This window comes from Monodelphis domestica, chromosome 1, assembly GCF_027887165.1.
Source record: "Monodelphis domestica isolate mMonDom1 chromosome 1, mMonDom1.pri, whole genome shotgun sequence".
In the NCBI taxonomy this organism is placed as follows: domain Eukaryota; kingdom Metazoa; phylum Chordata; class Mammalia; order Didelphimorphia; family Didelphidae; genus Monodelphis; species Monodelphis domestica.
Window position 1 is genome coordinate 122,334,136 of NC_077227.1, and position 21,228 is coordinate 122,355,363.

General features: G+C 38.9%; 1 protein-coding gene across 2 annotated transcripts in view; it reads right to left on the minus strand.

Moving 5' to 3' along the window:
* Positions 1–19,786, minus strand: part of CEMIP (cell migration inducing hyaluronidase 1) — a 263,138-nt gene extending 243,352 nt beyond the window's left edge. Inside the window, exon 1 of one of the 2 annotated variants that reach the window (XM_007479273.3) lies at positions 19,366–19,786. The gene's annotated coding sequence lies outside the window, so the exon portion shown is untranslated. The remainder of the gene's footprint in view (positions 1–19,365) is intronic. The other variant, XM_056806007.1, reaches the window with a different exon arrangement.
* Between the last annotated feature and the right edge of the window lie 1,442 nt (positions 19,787–21,228).

Consider the following 21,228-nt stretch of genomic DNA (forward strand, 5'->3'; position numbering starts at 1 on the left):
CAATGTAGAAGATGCATGAGCTCATGGCCATAAAAGCACCTCAGCTCACAGAGCAACAGAACACTGAAATAGAAGGTATTATCAGGGCTTCATCCCCATCCCACACACATTCCATGCTGCTGAGAATGCTCTGGCTTCCCAGTCTTTCCCTGAAGGCTAACATGTAGTCTCTATTTTGGCATGGGAAAATAACACTATGGGCTCTTGGCTTCATTCATTGAGGCCAATAGGCATGGATCGGCTACCCTAGATCATGGTGTGGTATCCCTCTATGAAAGTTAGTTGTGGCTACCTGTCAAAGAAAGGGAATTCCTCCAAGGAAAAAAGTACACCGATAGCATCCTTTATATGAAACAAACATACAAATTAGGGGGAGCATTTCATGATTAAAAAAAAAAAACCTATGCCAACCATTTACACAATGGAATAGAAGATATAACCTGTTTGAGGCCAAAGTACACTTTTCTCTTATTCTTTGTACCCCCAGCACTGAGCAGCAGGTCTCATATATAATGGAGTTAGTATTGAATAAACACTTGTTGAATGGAACTGTATCTGTAGTTTAGGAACAAATGAATGACTGAAAAGGCGATTAGTAAATCTTTCCTAGGTGCCCAACACTACTCAAGCACAAGAGTTACAAATAGAAGAGTTAGACATTCCTTGCTGTTGAAGAACCCGATATACAGAGGAGAATTTAGCTGAAAGTCAAATAGAAAGGTCTCGTTCTTCAAGACAATGCATCTCCTTTCTTGTTGTTTCCAGGAACAAAAACCACATGGTTTCTGGTATTGAACCATTTGGCAGGTAACACTCAGAGAATACTGTAATGTCTACAAAGTATTGTACCCACAGCAACCCTGAGAGTAGATAGTTTGGATATTGTTATACCCATTTTACAGACAAGAAGGAAGGGAAAGTGACTTGTTTTCAGTCTAAAACAGAATACTTTAATGTCTGAAAAGTATTGTACCCACAGCAACCCCTACAAGGTAGATAGTTTTTGGATACTGTTATATCCATTTTACAGACAAGAAGGAAGGGGAAGTGACTTGTTTTCAGTCTAAAACATAATTCTTTAATGTCATCAAAGTATTTTCCTCACAGCAACCCTACAAGGTAGATAGTTTGGATACTGTTGCACCCATTTTACAGACAAGAAGGGAGAGGAAGTGACTTGTTTTCAAACAAGGCTATCAAATGAGATATTTATAAAGCACAGTGCCTGGCGTATAATAGATGCAATAAAAATGTTGATTTCCTTCTCCTTTTGCTCACAGTCCAAGTCTTCTGACTATATGTTCAAATTCTCCTTTCTTTCCACTCTACCATGATGACAGGCTGGACCATCTTTGTATGAATAAGACTTTTGTTATTTTGTTAAAGTCTGTGATTTAGAACCACAAAATTGTTTCAACTCTCTTCACCTTGTAAGAAGACTGGATGATATTACAAGGTCTTCTCTATTCTTCACACTTAATGAGTTTTTACTATATATACCTAAGGCTACGATCCAATTCACTAGTCAATAGTTATCTTGAGTTCTGTTTGTTATCCTTTATAAACATTGGGAATATAATGCTTGTTTTCTATCCAACATGAAAAAAATTTCCATTCTAGCAATTTGTGCCACTGGTTTGGTCAAATTCTTAACTCTCTAATAAAGGAATTGTTTAAAATATCATTGGGGCTTACAGAGTCTCCCATGGTTCTTTGCCAGAGGGAAGAAATACAATAGGACTTTTGTCACAACTGGAGCCCAATTCTGTGTTAATTAGACCTATTAAAACAATTTTGGCTACAAATCCAAGAGGGAGACCCAAATATTTTATTGTAATTATTTTTCCAATCCTTTGCAACAATTAGGGGGTCTAACTTTGTTTAGGCTGGGTGATACTAGGTCCTAGAATTGGGATTTGCTTCTTTATGGCATAATTAAGCATGGAAACTTAGAGTTGAAGATGACCTTTTGAGGCCATTTAATCTCCATCTAAAGCAGGAATTCCCCTCTACAATTTTCCATCCAGGCAATCATTGGACTGTGCTTGGACACCTCTGGGAATGGAGAGTTCCCAAAGTAATCCATTCTATTTTTGAATACCATCAATTATTTAAAAGTTTTTTTGTATACAATCACCCTTAAATTGTTTATAGAATGATATCTTTAAACAGTTGTAAGTAGAATGGGAATAATCTTTAAAAAGAAGAGTGTGTATTAAAGAGAAGACAGACCTGAGATGGTTGTACTGGAAATAAATGAATGTAAATTTATTTTTGTTTTTGTTTTTGTTTTTATTATATCCAGTAAAGCTATTCCTCAGGAAATGCAGAATTAGGGCTTCTCAAGTAGAAGAAAACAAAATGAAACAAACAAACAAAAAAAAACAGGCACCGTCTTATCTGGCAAGAAAACTGATAATTAGGAGGAAAAATACTTTTTCAAGGCTTTTACCCATAATTGTGATTATATGTGAAGGTGATAATACTATCACAGAACTCTTTCTTCTTCCTGATTTATCATGAGAAAAGAGAAAAGTTGCCATTCCCTGGCATTTCCACCTAATAGGTCCTTATTTTCTCCCTCATGATCTGCGCAGAAGATGTCTAATCCCTCTTCCAAGAGGCAACCCTTTAAAGATCTGGAAAAAAAGTCACTTTTTTCCTCTTTCAAAACCATCTCATAACAAAAACAAAAATCAGCTTCTTTATCAGAAACTATACGATCTGTGGAAGGGAAACCCCATTCCTGTGTATATTTGTCCATTGTGTATTTGTCCATTTCAATTGAATTACTTTCCTAGATTCTCTACCTTCTTTGCCCTTTTAAAGGGTATTAGAGTTCTTTCCCAAAGGGCTATGAGGACAAATAGTGGTTCAGATACTGGGTGTTGGAGTCACAAAATTTTTGAAAAGGCTTTATCAATGACAACACTATTTTCACAGAGTAGCCTGAAAATATTATTATCTAAAGTTGTGGCCAGAGAGGAATATGATAGAATAGAATGTGATTAGGAAGAAGAGAGGATAGATTTCTAGACTTTCAGTCAAAGGACATGGGTTCAAAGCCCAGCTGTACTACTTATTCCTTAAATTTAACCTTTCTGAGGCTTGGTTTCCTCACCTGTAAACTGTAAAACACTCTAGAAGTTCTTGGCCATATCTGTGCTGAATATCCCTTTGGTTGTCCCATGAAGCCTATGGTCCCTTCTCATGAAAATGTGTTTAAATTAAAAAACAAAACTCATAAGATTACAAGAAAACAAATTACATTGAAATAAAGATGTAATTTTTTCCCCATTCAAGTTCATGCACCCTCTGAAATCTATCCATGGACTCTGGGACTGTGGTCTCTGGTTAAAAACCTCTGAACTAGATGATATCAAAGGTCCTTTCAGCTCTAATCCTGTGGTTATAATAACAAGGACATTTATTAGTGCTAAGAAACAGGAGTACCAGGGATTCACCTCATTTTGAACCCAAGAAGCAATAGCAAAATGTGTTATATGAACAGGTATGAACAGGAAAAAAAAGTTCTCTCCTCTTTTCCTGAATTCTTCTTTCAAAAGAGTTACAATAATTAGGATTATAATGATATTGACAATAGACTTTACTATTTTCAAAGCATTTTCCACATATATTAGTTTGAGGTAGGCAATGCAAATACCATTTCCCCATTTTGCAGATAATAATAACAGTTCCAGTTTATTGAGTGTTTTCAGGTTTGCAAAGTACTTTACTATGAGATCATAGATTTAGAGCTAGAAGAGACTTTTGCAGACAACTAATCCAACCCCTACCGCTTTGCAGATGAGAAAATGAGGCAAAAGTAAAGTGATTTTTCCAAGCTCCCTAAGCCAGTAATTATTTAAGGCAACTAGTAAAGCAGATCCTCCTAACTCCAATTCCAATTTCCTATTCTTTATACATGTTGATTTTCACATATTCTCATTTATTTCTTGGGATGACCCTATGAGGCAGGTGCTATAATTATATATCCATTTTACAGATGAGGAAATTGAGGACAAGAAGTTAAATAATTTGCGTAGGGTCACGGAGTTACTAGGATTCTGAGGTAACATTTTAACCCAGCCAGGTCTTCCTAATTCCAAGCCTACTCTTTCCACCATGAGGGACACTATGCTACCTCTCATACATCTGTCACATTTACTAACTGAGGCAACCCTATAGTGTGGGGGCTGTTCCAAATCCAGCATTCTATCCATTACTTCAGACACTGAGAGTAAGAGCACTTAAGAGCCTTGCCCAAGATGGCAGTGCTGGTGCTGGGAACACACTGAAGAATCATTGGTGGTGATCTGACCTTACACCACATGAGTAATATAACCTTTGGGTCTTACGGGCAGGAAGCAATTCTATGTGCCATACTGTTATTCCTAAAAGGACTAGAGAGTCAGGGGAGAACAGGGAAAGGGAGATATATTTACCCTCTCCATCTCCAACATACAAAGCTACTAAATTTGCCAGTGTTCACTTATGTTAACCTGATCCCCTGAGACATATGAATATTTGGGGGAGGATAATTGGACTATATTTTCCAGATTAAAAAAAAAGTTATGAATCTTTGCAGCTAAGTAACATTTCTAAAAATGTAGATCCATACTTTCTCTGCCTGGAATTAAAGTTAAGTGAAATCCCCCCAAATCATTTTTAATACCGACTAAATTGCATTCAACTACCTCTGTCAGGCTAAGATAAACTGCCATCTGCACCATGATTTTGCTTGGTCTGGGCATTCAGAATATTTATTTTAACAGGGAAATTGGAAATTTAAAGGAGTCGGGGCCAGTTAGTCTACTTAAAAGAAAGCTGAGGAGAGGCAAAAACTATCTTCCATTATTTGCAGGGTCACCACAAGGTTATTAGGGAGGCAGAGAACCAGGTGTTCTGTATCTCCACCAAAGACAGAAATAGATTTAAATTGCAGCCACAGAGCTTCAGCTCATTAAACAAAAAGGAGAACTCTTTGCTATAAAGGATGATTAAACAGGACTAGGCTACTGAGGAAGGTCATGAACTCTCCGTCTCTGGAAATATTTAATCATAGAAGAGATGATTTTCTGTTAGTGATGGCTTAAGTGGCAAGAGGAAGACTAGGCTAAAATATCTCCGCAGTCCCTTCTAGCATGGGACTAAGGTTGGGGTCTCCAAAAATGACAAACCACCAACCTGACTTACTTTTGGTTCAAGTCAACGGCTGATAGTCACAATGACTGAGTAAGCTCCTGCCTGTGTGGATAGAAGCTGAGAGTGATAAATTGAGCTTTCAAACCCCAATAGTGAGTCAAAGGAAAGAAAACAATCTCTAAAGAGGAATTTCAACGTATTATCAACAATGTGAAATTATGCTCCAAATCAGTAATAATAAGAGAAATAAATGCAAATAATAACCAAGTTTCACTTCACACCAAGGAAACTGGCAGTTTTTAAAAATATGATTAGCCAATGTGTAGAAGAGTTATGGAAAGATGGACACGCTGATGAATTACTGGTGGACCTGTGGGTTGCTACAACCATTCTATTAGAATGCAATTTGCAATTATGCAAAGTGACAAAAATGTCCATCACCCTTGACCCCAAAATCCCACTGCCAGATATATAACCTGAGAAAGACCTAGGGCTCTATATGCACCCTGCTCTTTATAGCAATGCTTTGTGTAGTGGCAAAGAACTGGGGGGTGGGGTGGAAAATGTAAGTGACTATTCATTGGAGAATGGCTAAACAAATGACTGTTTATGAATGTACTATATTACTGTGCTGAAAGAAATGATGACTACAAAGAATATGGAGAGCATGGAAAGACATATGAACTAATGCAAAGTAAGTGGAACCAGAAAAACACATATTATCATTACACTATAAATGGAAGAAATGACCATAACAAAATCAAAATGTAATATTGTGAAATTATGACCAATCTTGACCCTATAGAAGGAATATGAGAATATACCTCTTCTCACTTCTTTCCTAAGGTGGGGGATTATGGGTATGGAACATCTTATATAGCTGGAGAAGGAAATGGCAAAGCACTCTGGTATCTTTGCCAAGAAAATCCCAAATGGGGTCATAAAGTTTCAGATACAACTGCAATGACTGAACAACAATAATTTCCTTCAAACACAAATCATGGCCGGTGACTAAAAAGAATTGGGGAAGAAGTGGAGTCTTTGGATAGGAATCTATAGAAAGGATTCTATTCCTCAACCTGCTAAGGACAGAGTTAAAAAATAACTATGATAAGACTATGACTTCTCCATAGGGTCTTGGCCATTTATATAGCAGTGTTATATTATATATAGTTATCACTTAGTAATTAAAAAGTTTTTGTAAGGATCAAATTTAATGATTTTGCACTTTGCAAACCTTAAAAGGTCTACAATGTGAGCTATTACCACTTGTTTTCAGTTCTCCTCATGACACTTTAGCATGGTGCCTGATCCTAATAGATGCTTAACAATTTTTTGTTTCTATTTTGTGGATGAATTTCAAAATGAGATGTCTTCAAAAAGAAAACTAATTTCACAATTGTCAAAAAGATAAAAGAAATTTCAAGCCCAGATTGTCTAGTTAATAAACTAGAGAAATATAAACTTACAGAAAGCAACAGCTGCAGTCAAACTGAAGCAGCATTTCCCACAACTTCTCCCCACTTTTTGCTCAGACTCACCCAAGGAAATGCCGTAATCATCTCAAAACCCCAAACTCTTTCCTTGTTTCAAACAGAACTCTAGGAAAGAATGTGGAAAGAGAGCAGAGAAGGCTCCTCTCCTCCCTAGAGCTAGAGAGGACTAAGCAAAATGCAAATCTGTATTTGAAAACTTATTGCCCACACTTGGCCCAATGGACTGCCCTCCGAAAAAAAGGAAAGGGCTCCTAAGGAGGCACCTGCTACCAATCTCTTTTAAATGACATGCCAAGGGGCTAGGTAGTGGAGCAGAGAACTTGTGGAGTCTAGAGTAGAGAGGGTTTGGGTTCAAATCTGGACCCAGATGCTTCCAAGCTGTCTAGTCACTTAACCCCAACTGCCTAATTTTTACTGTTCTTCTGCTTTGGAATCCCTATTTAGTGTTGATTCTAAGACAGAAGGAGATAGTTTAAATTAATAAATGACATGACAGGTTTTTATATGTTGTTGTATAATCTCTGATAAGTCAGCTGTTGATTCTTTGTATTTCTGGAGGAGAGCAACACTACAGATGGTTTTATTTGATATAATCCCCAGCTTTCTTTAGTTTGCTTGGGGAAACAAATGTCAGAAAATGGTAGGTAGTAGAAAAAGTGACAACGGAGATGAGAGCCGCTGAGATACCCCCAGATAGCACCTAAGGCTTGGCCAACACTTAGGACAGTTCCTGATACATAGTAGATGTTTAAATAAATCCTGGTTGGGGACAGCAAGGTGTCTCAGTGGATAGCCGAATCTGGAGATGAGAGGTCCAGGGTTCGATTGTGAATTCAGACACTTCCTGGCTGTGGGATCCTGGAAAAATCATTCAACTCCAATTGCTTAGCCCTTACTGTTCTGCCTTGGCACCAATACTAAGACAAAAAATAAGAGTTGCAAATAAATGCTGATTGAATGACTTATAGAAATAGAAGAATTCACAGGTAAAGAATAGCTTATCAGGATATTCAGAGGTTAGAAGCAGCTCACCTAGGCTGTGAAGCCAAGCTCCCCAGGCACATCTAGAAGATGACCAAATGGACAATATCCTGGATCACTTAGGCTTAGTTATATAAAAGAGGTTAAAAAAACTATTTCTGATTATAAGGCTTCATAGGGGGAAAAAAAGATAAGAAATTCATTGTGGTATAGTTGATAACACATCAAAGGCAAAGGACCCGTGTTTGAATCCTGGCTCTGCCCCTTATTATAACTAAGTAACCTTGGGCAAATTACTTAACTTTTCTGGGTCTCAGTTTCTCCATGTGTAAAATGGGAGTACTGGAGTAACTATTAAGACTGATTCCAGTTCTAAATGTCTTATCTTAGGATCTGTAAGGCAAGTTATAAAGTTAAGAACAAATCAGAATTTTTAATAAACCAAAAGGCATTTAAGTAGCATCTACTATATTACAGGCAATAGAAATACAAAGACAAAATTTATATAGTCCCTGTTTTCAGGAAGCTTACATTCAAACAGGAGAGACATCAACACAAGCAAATGTAAGATATATGTGTATATATATGTATGCATAAATATATAATACACACACAAAGTTATTTGGGGCAGAAGGGGAAAATCAAGAAAGGCAGGGTATACAAACTAGACGTGAAACACACTGCCAGGGGGTACAACACTCCTGAGTGTGCCAAAATCAGACTAAAATGTAGCTGGGAAACCTTAAACTAACTAAACAAAAACACAATAAAACATAGACAAAGTTACATTTTTAAACTGTCACTATGCTTCCCATATATGCAAATTAGCGACCCAATTTCTATTTGAGTTTGATACCACTGATGAAGAAAGTGGCACTTGAGCTGAATTTTGAAGGAAATAAGGGAGAACATTAAGAGAAAGTGAGTAAGGACAGTATTCTAGATGTGGAGGCTAATGCAATAGCAAGGAGGTTGGAAGATGGAATATTATGTTTGAAAAATTACAAGAAAACCAGGAGGATTGGATCATAGTTATAGGAAAGAAAGTAATGAAAATTAAGATTGGAAAGGTAAATTGGAAGTAAAGAAAAGCTGCTAAGTTAAGATTATTCAGTATCTCAGAAGTCTTAGCCAGTTTTAAATTATTAAAACTTAAAATGCACTCAGATTTTTGATATGCCTTATATTTAGTTCTAGATACAAGAGGGAGCCATGGAAGTTTATTATATAGAGAAGAACTGTGATCAGATTTCTGCTTCAGGAAAGTCACTGTGGCAGCTGTATGGAAGAAAACTGGAGACTTGGGAATCTAAAGGCAGGGAGACTAAACGTAAGGCAATTGCAATAGTTTAGGCAAGTCAGTTTTGTACAGCTAGGAACTAAGAAAGTTTTTTATATTTTTAAATAAAGTTTTATTATATTTTAAAATGTCAAAACTATTCACACCTCTAGAGTATACAAAAAAAAAAGGCAGTTCGCAGGATTTAGTCAACTGGTCATAGTTTGTCTACTCAGATTTCACACATAGGACAATGAACCATGTACTTTCAGGTCTAAATAGGCAAGAAGAATGCAAAATGGTCTTAAAAGTTGAAGTAGATGTGAGAAGACATTGAAAAAGTAGAATTAACAGCATTAGAAATTGATGTAGAAGGTTAAGAGAAGAATGACTGAGACTAAAGAATAGACTGGGGTGGGAACACATGATGATTTCTGTGATTCTGACGTTAGTTTTAAACCTTTGAGCTTGAGGTGCCAATGGAACATCCAGATAGGGTTAAAGAAATTTTGAGCGTAAGATCAAGATGTTGAAGTCATAGGTTGATTTTCAGTGGAGTTTTTTTAAGTAGTGTCTGACAAGATTCTTCCTGGGCACATGTGATATTTTCTTGGCAGAGATATTGGACAGGTTTTCTATTTCCTTCTCCATATCATTTTTTTCTAATCTTTACCTTCTGTCTTAGAATTGACATAAGTATTGTTTCTGTGATCATTTTAATTCTCACAGTTCCAAGACAGAAGATCGATAAGGATTGGACAATTGGGGTTAAGTGACGTGCCCAGGGTCACAGAGTTAAGAAGAATCTGATGCCAGTTTTGAGCCCAGGACCTCCCATCTCCAAGCCCGACTCTCTAGTCACTAAGCCCCTTTTCTGCCCCTTTCTCCAGCTTATTTTATAGATGAGGAAACTGAGGCAAACTGGGTTAAGTGACTTGCCCAGGATCACAAAGGTAATAAGTGCCTGAGGTGAGATTTAAAGTCAGAGTCTTATCCACTGCTCCATCTAGCTGTCCCTTAAAGTCACTATGCATAGAGTTGATATTTGAAGCTGGGAAAGTGGATGACCTCCCTAGAGTAGAGAGAAAAGCAGGTCATGTACAGAATTTTGAGGGAAAACCAAAAATTTTAAGAGAATTTTTTTAAAGGCACCATCAAAAGAGATAGGGCAGTGGTCAGAGAGGTAAGAGAACCAGGATCATATAATAAAAAAGAAGATAAATGGGAAGAAAATTTTAGTCAAGAGATGATATTAAACACTGTCAGATTCCACAGAAAGAAGAGGAAGAATGCTAAGAAAAGGAAATTGAATTGAAAATTTAGAAAGTATTCAAAAATCCCATAATATCACAGGTTACAATCTCATAGGATCAACTCAGCACATCTTGCAGAGGCAGTTAATCTTATTACTATGCAAATTATTTTGTGGATTAGTGTTCAGTCAAACCCTAAAAACTATTTGACTCTGACAGTGATGATTAACATCCTGGTTTGCCCCCAAAACTCCCATTTTGAAAGTCATCTAAAAACCTAGAATATAGTTCATCTCTTTTGTGTGTAACAAAATGAACTTCCTTTGAAAATTATATATTGCAATTTATTCTTTCTGTTAGTACCATTTCTAAGGCATAACAGTAGAAGCAAGACAGCTATTCAGGTAAGAGGGAGTTGGAGCTAAGCAGTATAGGCCCAGAGAGCCATTTGTTAAATTTTTATTATGAAATTTTGCATTTCAGGAAATTAGCAAATGCTCCAAATCAAGGTTTGATTTATTGCTTCTTTGATCATCTAGATTTAAAGATGTGATGAATAAAATATTGATGTTGTTATTCAATCATTTCAGACATGTGACCTCATTTGGGGTTTTCCTGGCAAAGATATTGGAATGGTTTGCCATTTCCTTCTCCTTCTCATTTTACAGATGAAGAAACAGAAGGAAGTAGAACTAAGTGACTGGTCCAAAGTCATTCAGCTAGGAAATGTCTGAGGCTAGATTTGAACTCAGAAAGATGAGTCTTCCTGACTCTAAATTAAGTACTCTGTATACTAGTGCCACCTCACTGTCCCAAGAAAATATTAATAATGCAGATTAATCTTGAAAGTATATTCTTTTGGAAAGCTGGTTGTTAAGCATTTGCCAGCACCCTGCTTCATCAGAGCTCCAGGCTACAGAGGGACAATCCAAAAGATCATTGTCATGGGGTAGGTAAAGAAGTAAAAAGAGAGCACTGAGCTGAAGACCAGCATTCTTCTTAAAAATAGTTTCCCTTGGGGGCAGCTGGGTAGTTCAGTGGATTGAGAGCCAGATCTAGCAACGGAGGTCCTGGGTTCAAATCTGGCATCCTAGCTGTGTGAGCCTGGGCAAGTCACTTAACCCCCATTGCCTAGCCCTTATCATTCTTCTACCTTAGGACCAATACACAGTCTTGATTCTAAAATGGAAAGTAAGGGTTTTTTTAAAAAAAGAATTTAAAAAATAGCTTCCCTTGAACAGTCTCTAAACATATCTACTTTCAGTAATTTTAATAGTTGGCAGTATTTCTAAAGAATGGCATAGCTATTAGCAAGAAAGCAGATTCAATATGATGGTGATGGAATACTATTGTGCTATAAGGAATGGTGAACAGGATGATTTCTAAAAGAACTGGAAAGACCTTCATGTACTGATGCAGAGTGAAATTAGTAGAACCAGGAGAACACTGTACACAGTGACTGAAATATTGTGAAATGATGAAATATGATAGACTTTGCTACTAACAGCAATATGATGATCCAGGACAATTTTGAGGGACTTATGAAAAAGAATGCTATCCACCTCCAGAGAAAGAACTGTGAGAGTAGATATACAGATTGTAACATATGATTTATTACTTGACTATTTGGGTATATGACTTGGGGCTTTGGTTTTATTAGATTATTCACCTATGAAAATGAGTAATATGGAAATGTTTTGCATGATAATATATATATATATATATAACCCAGACTGAATTGCTTGTCAATCCCAGGAGGGAAGGGAAGAAGAGAGAGAGATAATATGAATCATATAACTTTGGAAAACATATATGGAAAATTTGTTGTTAAAATAAAAGAAAGGAAAAAAAGAAAACATGTAAGAAACCGAAGGTCTTGTCCTTCCACTTCAATGTACAAATAACACTAAAGGTTGTGTCTAGAAAACCAAATACTAATTGAATATAATCCATTATTCTGATTTTTTTAGGCAACTACAAATTTGGAATTATATTTTAAAATAATCAGATGATAGATTGCATTTTTCACCATTATTCAACAAGGTAAACATTTTGCCTTAGAAAGAGCAAAAGGTCATTCTGTTTTTTTTGTTCATTGTTTCTGGACCCTAACCCAACTGCATCTATTTTTTTCAGTTATTGACAGTAAAATTAAACTTCTTTCTTTGCTTCTATAATTTAAAAAACTTTGTCAGTCCAGCAGATTGTGCTGCTTGCTGGTTAAGTAAAAGGAAATCTTAAAGTTGGTTAGTTGGTAGGTAAGTATCAAAAAAGGGGGGAGGGGAAGTGTCTGAATTCACTATTTCCACCTTTGGATTTGCTATCATCCTAGATTCCTCTGTTCAGTGTCTCTCTTTCTTCTTGGTCTCTTACTCTGGGACTATGACAAGAAAGAAACAGTGGATACAACTAAATGCCCTTTTATACTAGCCATGCTAATTCTCTCTTTTATTCAAATGAATAATACAAAATTAACTACATTAAAATGTTTTTTCTACTTGAAGGTCATGAATCACAACACATGAAAAAATGAAATAGTCAGTTACTAGGTTGTCAAAATAACTTAAGAGTTCATATCCTTCCTCTTCACATCTCTAGACAAAATGAAATTCACTTAGTAATATCCCACAATCTCTTGAACCATGTTTTCTTTTTTTTCTTAAACTTCCTGCCTGCTAGATGAATTATGTTAAAAATTCCTTAGAATACATTAAAATAAACAAGGGAAAATAGCAAAAGTCTGGAAATAACAAAATGAGAAATGTTATTCTCAAAAAAAAATTCTGAGAAAAATGTCAATTTGTCTACACATGATACCCTATATTCATATCACAGTACCATATATTCACAAATGAATTGCAACAATGTTTGAAGTATTAAAAGCTTCAAAATAAGATATTCACCTTACATAAAATACATTTTAAAAAGCATGAATGTCATACATTTTGGGATCACATTCTGCAATAACACACCATTCTGAGAGTTCACCAATTTCTTCTCTGCAACAGGTACTAGACTGGACTGATGATGGCTGAAAACCAGGAATAGGGAAGATGGGAAACTCTTATCTTTACCATTGACTGGGAATTCAACTTTCAATCAACTTTTAGCAAGTTCTCCTCTATACAAAGCACTTTCCTGGGTTTCAGGGAAAGGGAATGCAAAGATAAATAATATCATATCCCTTCTCAGGAAGAGCTTACAAGCATAGCACAGGAGTTAAGACATATACACAAAGAATAATGATACAAAATGAACACAAGTTCATAAGAGAGGCAAAAACTGCTATGAGAGCAGAAAAGGGAAAAAAATCCACCCACAAAGGGGAGAAATAAGTCTAATAAAAGTCACAAAATTCTCCTAAGAAAGAAAATGAAAGCTTTTTGCTGAGTACATCGAACTATGTGAATAATAAAATACTTACTTTAATCTGTTGTCCAAATGTTTCATGTGGGGAAAACCTGGCACTGGTTTTGTCCATGACAAAATTCTTCCATTTATTCCTGAATATGTATATTTCTGGTAAGCAATACATCTGCTTACATGCTAATTCCATCAGCAATTTTTCCAAATCGAAGATAGAGTGGCCTGCCAGTCAAACATAATTATTATATTAGTAGAGTTACAATTTTCCATGATTTAGAATAAATGCTCAGCTAATTCAAAATTGTAACTGAGGTTAAAAAAAAAAAACCACCTTCATCTACACATGTACGCATTATTCCATCCACTAGACGGTAGTGTGGTGCACTGAAAAGAGATAGGATAGGATCAAAGAGATGTGGATTCTAGTCCTGGCATAGCCAATAACTTGGCTAAACTCTGCCCAAGTGACCTGAGGTAACTCACTCTCCCTTTCCAAATCTTAGTTCTAAAGTTATGTGGTTCTATTTGTAAACTAATAAGCGCCAGTCAATGATCATAAGTTCAGGATTTGTTTCAATGATCCATATGTGTGACTTCATCCATGTAAGGAACTCTTGTTTAAAAAAAAATACTTCCCAGGTCAATAACTATTCTTTAACTTATCCTCTTAAAAGAGTGGCCAGGGCCACTGAGCACTTAAGTGACTTGCCCATGGCCACATGGCTAATATGTGTTAGAGAGAAACCTTGAACCCATTTCTTTCTAACCCCAAGGCTAATTCTCTATGCATCTCAATATGAATTTAGGAGTTTAGGGGTTTGTTTGTTTGCATTGTTGATTTAACCAAGCTGTGTGCTTCCTTTTGCACAAATATAAATATCTAAAATAATTTGATTGCTATAAAATTTCACTTACTAATAATTTAAATATGTGTGTACGTAATGTGTATGTAATAAAATAAAATAAAAAATAAAAAAATAAAAATATGTGTATGTAAGGAGAGTGGGGAAAAGAGGTGAGTTCTTTACAATTTAAAAAGAACTTGATTACTTTCATATTCAAGGCATTGTTATTTCCAGACTTTCCCTATATTCCCTTGTTTATTTTATGGATTCTAAGGAATTTTAACATAGTTAATCTAGCAGGCAGGAAGTTTAAGGAAAAAAAAAAAAGAAAACATGGTTCAGGAGATTGTGGGATGTTACCCAGAGAGTTTCATTTTGTCTAGAAATGTGGTGAAGAGGAAGGATATGAACCCTTAAATTGTTTTGAGAACCTCATAACTTAACCCTGTGTATTGGTTCTAAAACAGAAGAGCAGTAAGGGCAAGGCAATGAGGGTTAAGCAACTTGCCCAGGTCACACTGCTAGGAAGCATCTGAGACCAGATTTGAATCTAGGTTCTTTCTATTCCAAGGCTAGTGTTCCATCCACTGTGATACCTAGCTTCCCCTAGAAGGTCAAATTCTTCAATTCATTGTATAAAACACTTAAAACTGATTAAGACTATCCTGTTTCCAGAATATCCTCTGCTTGATTTTAGAACTTTTCCCCAAGCCATTAGGGTAGTGTGTTTGAAAAGCATCTGTGCTACAATCTGCAGGGATCAAGGAGAAAAAAACACTATCCAAAAGCAGAGGACAAACTGAGGGAATAGAAACACCAAGGAAAAGCAACTGCCTGACTACAATGGCTGAGGGGAAATGACAGAGGAAAGACTCGGAGCAAACACTCTGATGCAAATACTAACAACATGGCAATGGGTTCAAGTCAAGAACACATATGATACCAGTGGAATCACACGTCGGCCACGGGGGGTGGGAGGGAGGAAAAGAAAATGATCTTTGTCTTTAATGAAAAATGCATGGAAATGATCAAATAAAATACTATAAAAAAAGAAAAAAAATAAAAATAAAAAGTATACCCACCAAGTGAAAAAAAAAAAAAAAAAAAAAAAGAAACATTGCAGATAACTAGGCTTCAAAGTGAGCAACAGAATTTCTGACCTGATTATATTTGACCAATTGTTTTCAATAATACCAATCAGCTCTTTGTGGACCAATCATATGGCAAGAATGAGGAACAACAGATGAAGAGCTGGAATACTATACTTGCATATGTAAAATATTAAATAATTCAAAGAACGTCTTTGAGTACTGTATTGATCCCCTACAAAAGTCTTAAGTAAAAGCGTGAATAAAAATCATATTGAATTATAAAAAAAAAAAAAAAAAAAAAAAAAAAAAAAAAAAAAAAACAAAAAAAAAAAAAAAAAAGAAAAGCATCTGTGCTACTTCTCAATAGTGAATTTAGATATGTAAATGAATTCATTTCTCATTAAACAAGCATTTACAAACACCTACTGTTTGCAATCCAATGTGCTAAGCACCAGGGGGGAATAGGAAGATAAATATGAGCTAGTCCTTGCCCTCTTACATTTTAAACAACATCTTATTTCATTTAGACCATTATAAGTGTCATATCTTTTTCTGTAGATATATACATTTTATGTTGATCTTCTATAAAGTCATTTTAAAGTCTAAGTTAGTTATGCACATTAGTATCTTTAAAAATTCTTTAAAAAAAAAAACCTTCCTGTGCATCTTAGAATCAATACTCTTTGTTAGTTCTAAGGCAAAAGAGTGGTAAGGGCTAGGCAATGGGGATAAAATGACTTGCCCAGAGTCACAAAGCTAGGAAGTATCTGAGTCTGAATTTGAACCCAGGAACTCTGTCTCTAGTCCTGGCTTTCAATCCACTAAAGTCACCTAGCTACCCCCTAAAAATTCTTAATATTTTGGTATTAAATGAGGGAATAAGTAAATGATAAAAGGTGATAAACACCTAAAAGGAAAGATCAAGAAAAGTAAGCCCTTTTTCCCTATTTTTGAAAGCAGTGTTTCTATATTGGATACCCTGTCGATTTTAAAATTCTCTCTCTACTCTTGACCAATTCTATTATTTCAATCCTCTGACACCTTTCCTCACCTCTTCAGTAATATCATATAACACCGATTGCTACCTAGAATTTGTACTAGAACCTATTAAAAAACAAACAAACAAAGAGCAGTCTAGGATATTGACAGATCAGGAAAATACACTATTCTCTTTAAATAAGTTTTCTCCAGAATCTGCCATACAAACAAGTTGATGCAGGCAAGACCTGGGACTTGGCCACATATTGCTGAAGTCTCCTCCACAAGATAAACGTTCCAAACTTCTTTAAGCATTTATGCTGCCTCTGTCCCAGGACATCCAAGAGTGTTGCCTTTAGCAGCTTCAGTCACCCTTACACTCCTCATTCCCAAACCCGGATGAGTGCACATACACACACACATACTCAAATTCACACTCACACACACAGAAACAGAGATGAAAGCAATAGAACTCTCCTTGAGACCCAGGGTTATTTTGGCCACAAGCTCGGGAAGCGTCTGGGAGCTGTCCATGGTGGCAAAGCAATGGACCCCGCCCTCCTGTGAAGCCTCAGTGCCCGGGGGGGGGGGGTGGGTCTAAGATTCCTTTAGGGATTTCTTAGAAACCCTAATCTGTGGGACCTGACTCCCTCCGAGAACAAAATGGAGAGGGGAAGAAACCTATGTAGAATTAGAGACTTTGGGAAAGAGAGAAAAACATTTGCAGAATCCAATCCAACGGGTGCACACGACAAGGAGGGGGTAAAAAGGAAGGCAAAATACTGGAATGTGCTCTGATGTTTGAAGGAGGAAGCATAGAAAGGGTCAAAAGAGCAGAGAAGTCGGGGGAGGTCTCACCTGAAATCCAAGTGCACGGGTGCAGGCAGAGCAATAGTTCCTGAAGCTAGATCCGAATCCTTGATCTGTGTAGTCTCAGACAAGGGCAGCTTCCTCAGACCCGATATTCCAGGAAAGATCTCAGTCTCGTTCTTCCAACAGGTGTGTATTTTCTGAGCTAAAGTGCTCAAGGGAAGCAGCTTGAGGCCCCTGGAATCCCTCATGGGGCTGGGATAGAAGCAAAAAGGAGGGTTCCTTCCAGCACCTTTCCGGAGAGACAGCTTGGGCTGCAGTCTACACCACAAACTTTCTCCAGAAGCCCAACTCGATGCAAACCTCAGCAGACTCAGAGCACAGAAAGAATGCGGACTTGGAGCCAGAGCAGCAACTCGGGGCCCCAGCAGTCAAGGAGTAGCAGGAATCTCTCCAGGAAGGAAAGTCTGCAAACACCAGGAGCTCTATCAGATTTAGGAGATGGACCCCGGCTCTGGATTTTCTTTTCCAACCTATAATCCCAACACAACAAGTCACCACTGTTCCTTCCTCTCCTTATAAGACACTATTCAAGGACTCTGAGAAATTTCTATTTTCTCCCAACACTCACCCAGGACTTGATCAGGGCTGCAGTCAGACAAGGGCAGAATGATTTCCACAAAGCAAGCAGGACAAATCCCCCAAATACGATGAGCTTTCTGGTCTCTATCCACCCTAGTGCCAAACTCGAGGGAAAAGTCAAGTTACCCACCACAAGACACAAGGCTAACTTCCATTTGGTTTCAAAACTTACCCAGACTAGAGCTTGGGATAAATCTTATGGTTCTACCTGGGGAGAGGTGCAAGGGTGTTCTTCCAAACTGAAGCCAACAAACAGATGAGGGAACTCGCCTCTATGCGGTATGACCAGGGAGCTGGCAGAAGGCCAACTCTCAAGGCCAAATGCCATCCCACTGGCTAATCTTCACAGAGGGAGAATTCTCCTAACTCCAGTGCCAGGGAGTCAGGTGCTGCCTAGGCATCAATCTGCAATTTAGCCTAGTAGCCTCAGTGCTGGACAGGAATCCAGAAGAAAAAGGGAGTAGGAGAGAAGAGGGGAAATGAACAAGGGATGGGATTGGGCAGGAATGGTTAAAGAAATGAGGGGTTGGAGAGAGAAGGCAGAAATACCCACCTGTTATTTTCCAAATGGCTAAATGTTTCAAGTTCTTTCTGCGCCCACCTGCCAGCAAAACTCCAAAGGGTCAAGTGCGGTAGAAGCTGTTGAAGTCAAGACTGGCCCCCTGCCCTCAGGGCAAAGGCTAATCTGGGCAAATTTTACAGAGCACACACATTGACCCAGCCTTCAAAGGAAGAGAAAATTCCTCTTTGGGGAACCTAAATAAACCCTACAACCCAAACCGCTCCGTGCCAGCTAGGTTACCATATCTGCATTTGTCGGAGTAAGCATTCCATAGAAGACCCCCTTCAGGCTCCGCAGCCTGCATATGCACACGCACCAGCGCGCATATACAACCTCCCCCCCCCCCCATCAAGAAGGTGCCCCCGCTACCGCCACCGCCACCAGCATCAGTCTTTTCTCATTTTTTCCTGCCCCTTGCAGCATCGAGGCAGCACCTGCCTCAAGTATATTAATTCACACAAGGCACGCGACCCGAGCAAAGGCAAAAGACGGCATTTGAGTACAGTGTACTGAACTGACAAAAAAGCAGACAAGAGACAGGCAAGACACAGTACAGCCTAGACACGGACAGGGAGAAAGAAACTTGGAGCCTGAAATTCCCTTCCACCTACACTCTTTCTATATGTCTAATATATACATACACAGCCTCCCTCCCACCCATCCATTTTTCCCTGACCCAAACCGGTAGCAACATGTGCAGACTCCTCACTGGCTCTGCGAGGAACACACCTGTAACCCGTAATCCCACTCCTCTCTCTAACTTTAGCAAAAAAGAAAAAAAAAAGAAAAAAACCTAAACCGCAGGAACCAAAGTTTTGTAGTTAACCCTAATACCGCTTATATTCGTCTCCCGTCCCCCTTCCCCCATCCCAAGCATCTCACCCTTCCAGGATATTTCTCAGGACTCGGGGTCTCACCTCCCTGGCAGCGGCCAAAGCCACCAAATTGATTCCGAGGCAAACGGTGTTCAGGAGCTCTCCCTACCCCAGGATGAGCAGCAAAGGATCTGGGCAGTGGAAGCGGGCTTGGTGGCAACGGCACTAAGCGCTGCGCTCCAGCTCCACAGCTCCACACCGGACTGGACCAGCAAACGCACACACTACCTCTCTGTGGCTCGGTCCTATCTTTTCGTCTCCTTCTTCTCGACTGAGCCCTGTGCCCGGTCTGCTCCGAGTGCAAAAGTACCCTTCTCCACTCCTGCACAATTGGCCTGTCCCTCTGCATCTGGGGCTCACCTATTTATACTTTCTCTCACTCCCCTATTCCCAGTACTTGGAGATAGCGCGCCGCTTGCCCCATCGGGACTAGCTCCTCCCTTTCTCCCGTGACGCCATCCCTCCCGCTGGCTGCCCTTAGCTGGTATCCAGAGGCTCCTCCTATCTCCACCTCCATCCTCCCATCCCTTCTCCGCCTTCATCCCCGCCCATTCGACTTCTTTCGTGCCCTGAGGAGGGGGAGGGCCAGGGTTGGGGCCGGGCGAGCTCTGGCGGCAGCTCAGGGAGGCGCAGGGCTTAAACTCCTGTAAGGCTCGGGTCGTTTCAACTACTCACTGTAGCGTTACCACAGCTCTAGAACCCTGGAAGAGGGACAAGGAGGGATGCCTGCCACAGAGCTGCTGGTGAGGAGAAATGCACCCAGCAAAAATAGCCACTGAGGATCGCTATGCTCCTAGAAGCGAGCTAGGTTACAACTCTCAAATGATAGAATCTAAAGCCGGTAGGGAATTTAGTCCAACTTCCTCTTCTTTGCAGATTAGGAAATTGAGGTCCACAGATTGGAAGTTGCTTGCCTAAGGTCACACGGAGAGTATCGTAGCTGGGACTCGAACCTAGAATCCCTAACCGTTGCAAGTAGGTAGGCAAATTTGCCTCATCCTCAAAGCATAGAGTGCTTGCACATATCTGATTTTCTCCACCTCTCAGTTTTGTAGTTTGAGGATGGACCTCTGATGTTATTTTCCGAGGTTCAGAGCTGCCACCAGACGATTAGGGAGTGTTAACTTCACGAAATGAAAACTGTCAAAAGAATAGGTTTGGGGAAAGCCCAATCAACACCTATCACAACCACTCACCTCCGGTTTTACAAATGGAAAAACCTGAGGCTCAAAGAAATCAAATGACTTGCTTAATATTACAAAGAAAATAAGCAGCAAAGCCTCGATTCTCTCCCTGATACTTAGATAACCAAAGGCGAGTTCAATCGCAGAATGCTACCCCACTCATTGGCGGAGGGCGGTGCCTGTGCTAAGCGGCGTTTACTAGGTAGGTGTGAGATATAGAGGAAAAATGTTGCTGCAGGTGTCCTTGCAGTTTCTGGTGCTTTTCCGAAGAAGAGCTGAGTCGCAATCGGTTTATTAACTCTTCCTCCCCTTCCTAAGGGTGAGCGAGACTTTTCGGGCAGGGGCGGATTTCTTTGGGAGACCTTTCTCCCACCAGAGGTTAGGCTTCTCTGCCTCTCTCGCCCAGGGAGGGGCTTCCTCCCCAATCCTTTGGCAGCATTGTCTGCTTATTTTTCTGAACTTCTGGGAGATGAAAGAGAAAGACTCAGCTGGAAGGAATCCAACACCAGGGCAGCACCCTCCTCCTTCTCTCTTTATCCTTTGAGGCAAAATAAATGGGAATATCTAACCACTCTGGACTCTTTTCTTTGATCCTTGTTTCCTTGCTCTGCTACCCTTCCCTCTTTACTGCTCCCCCCTTCCCAAGTCAGTAGAGTCTTGGGAACAGGAGAAAAATATATTCTGGGGGAGGGTTGCCTTAAAATTTTGAAGTTGCAAATCT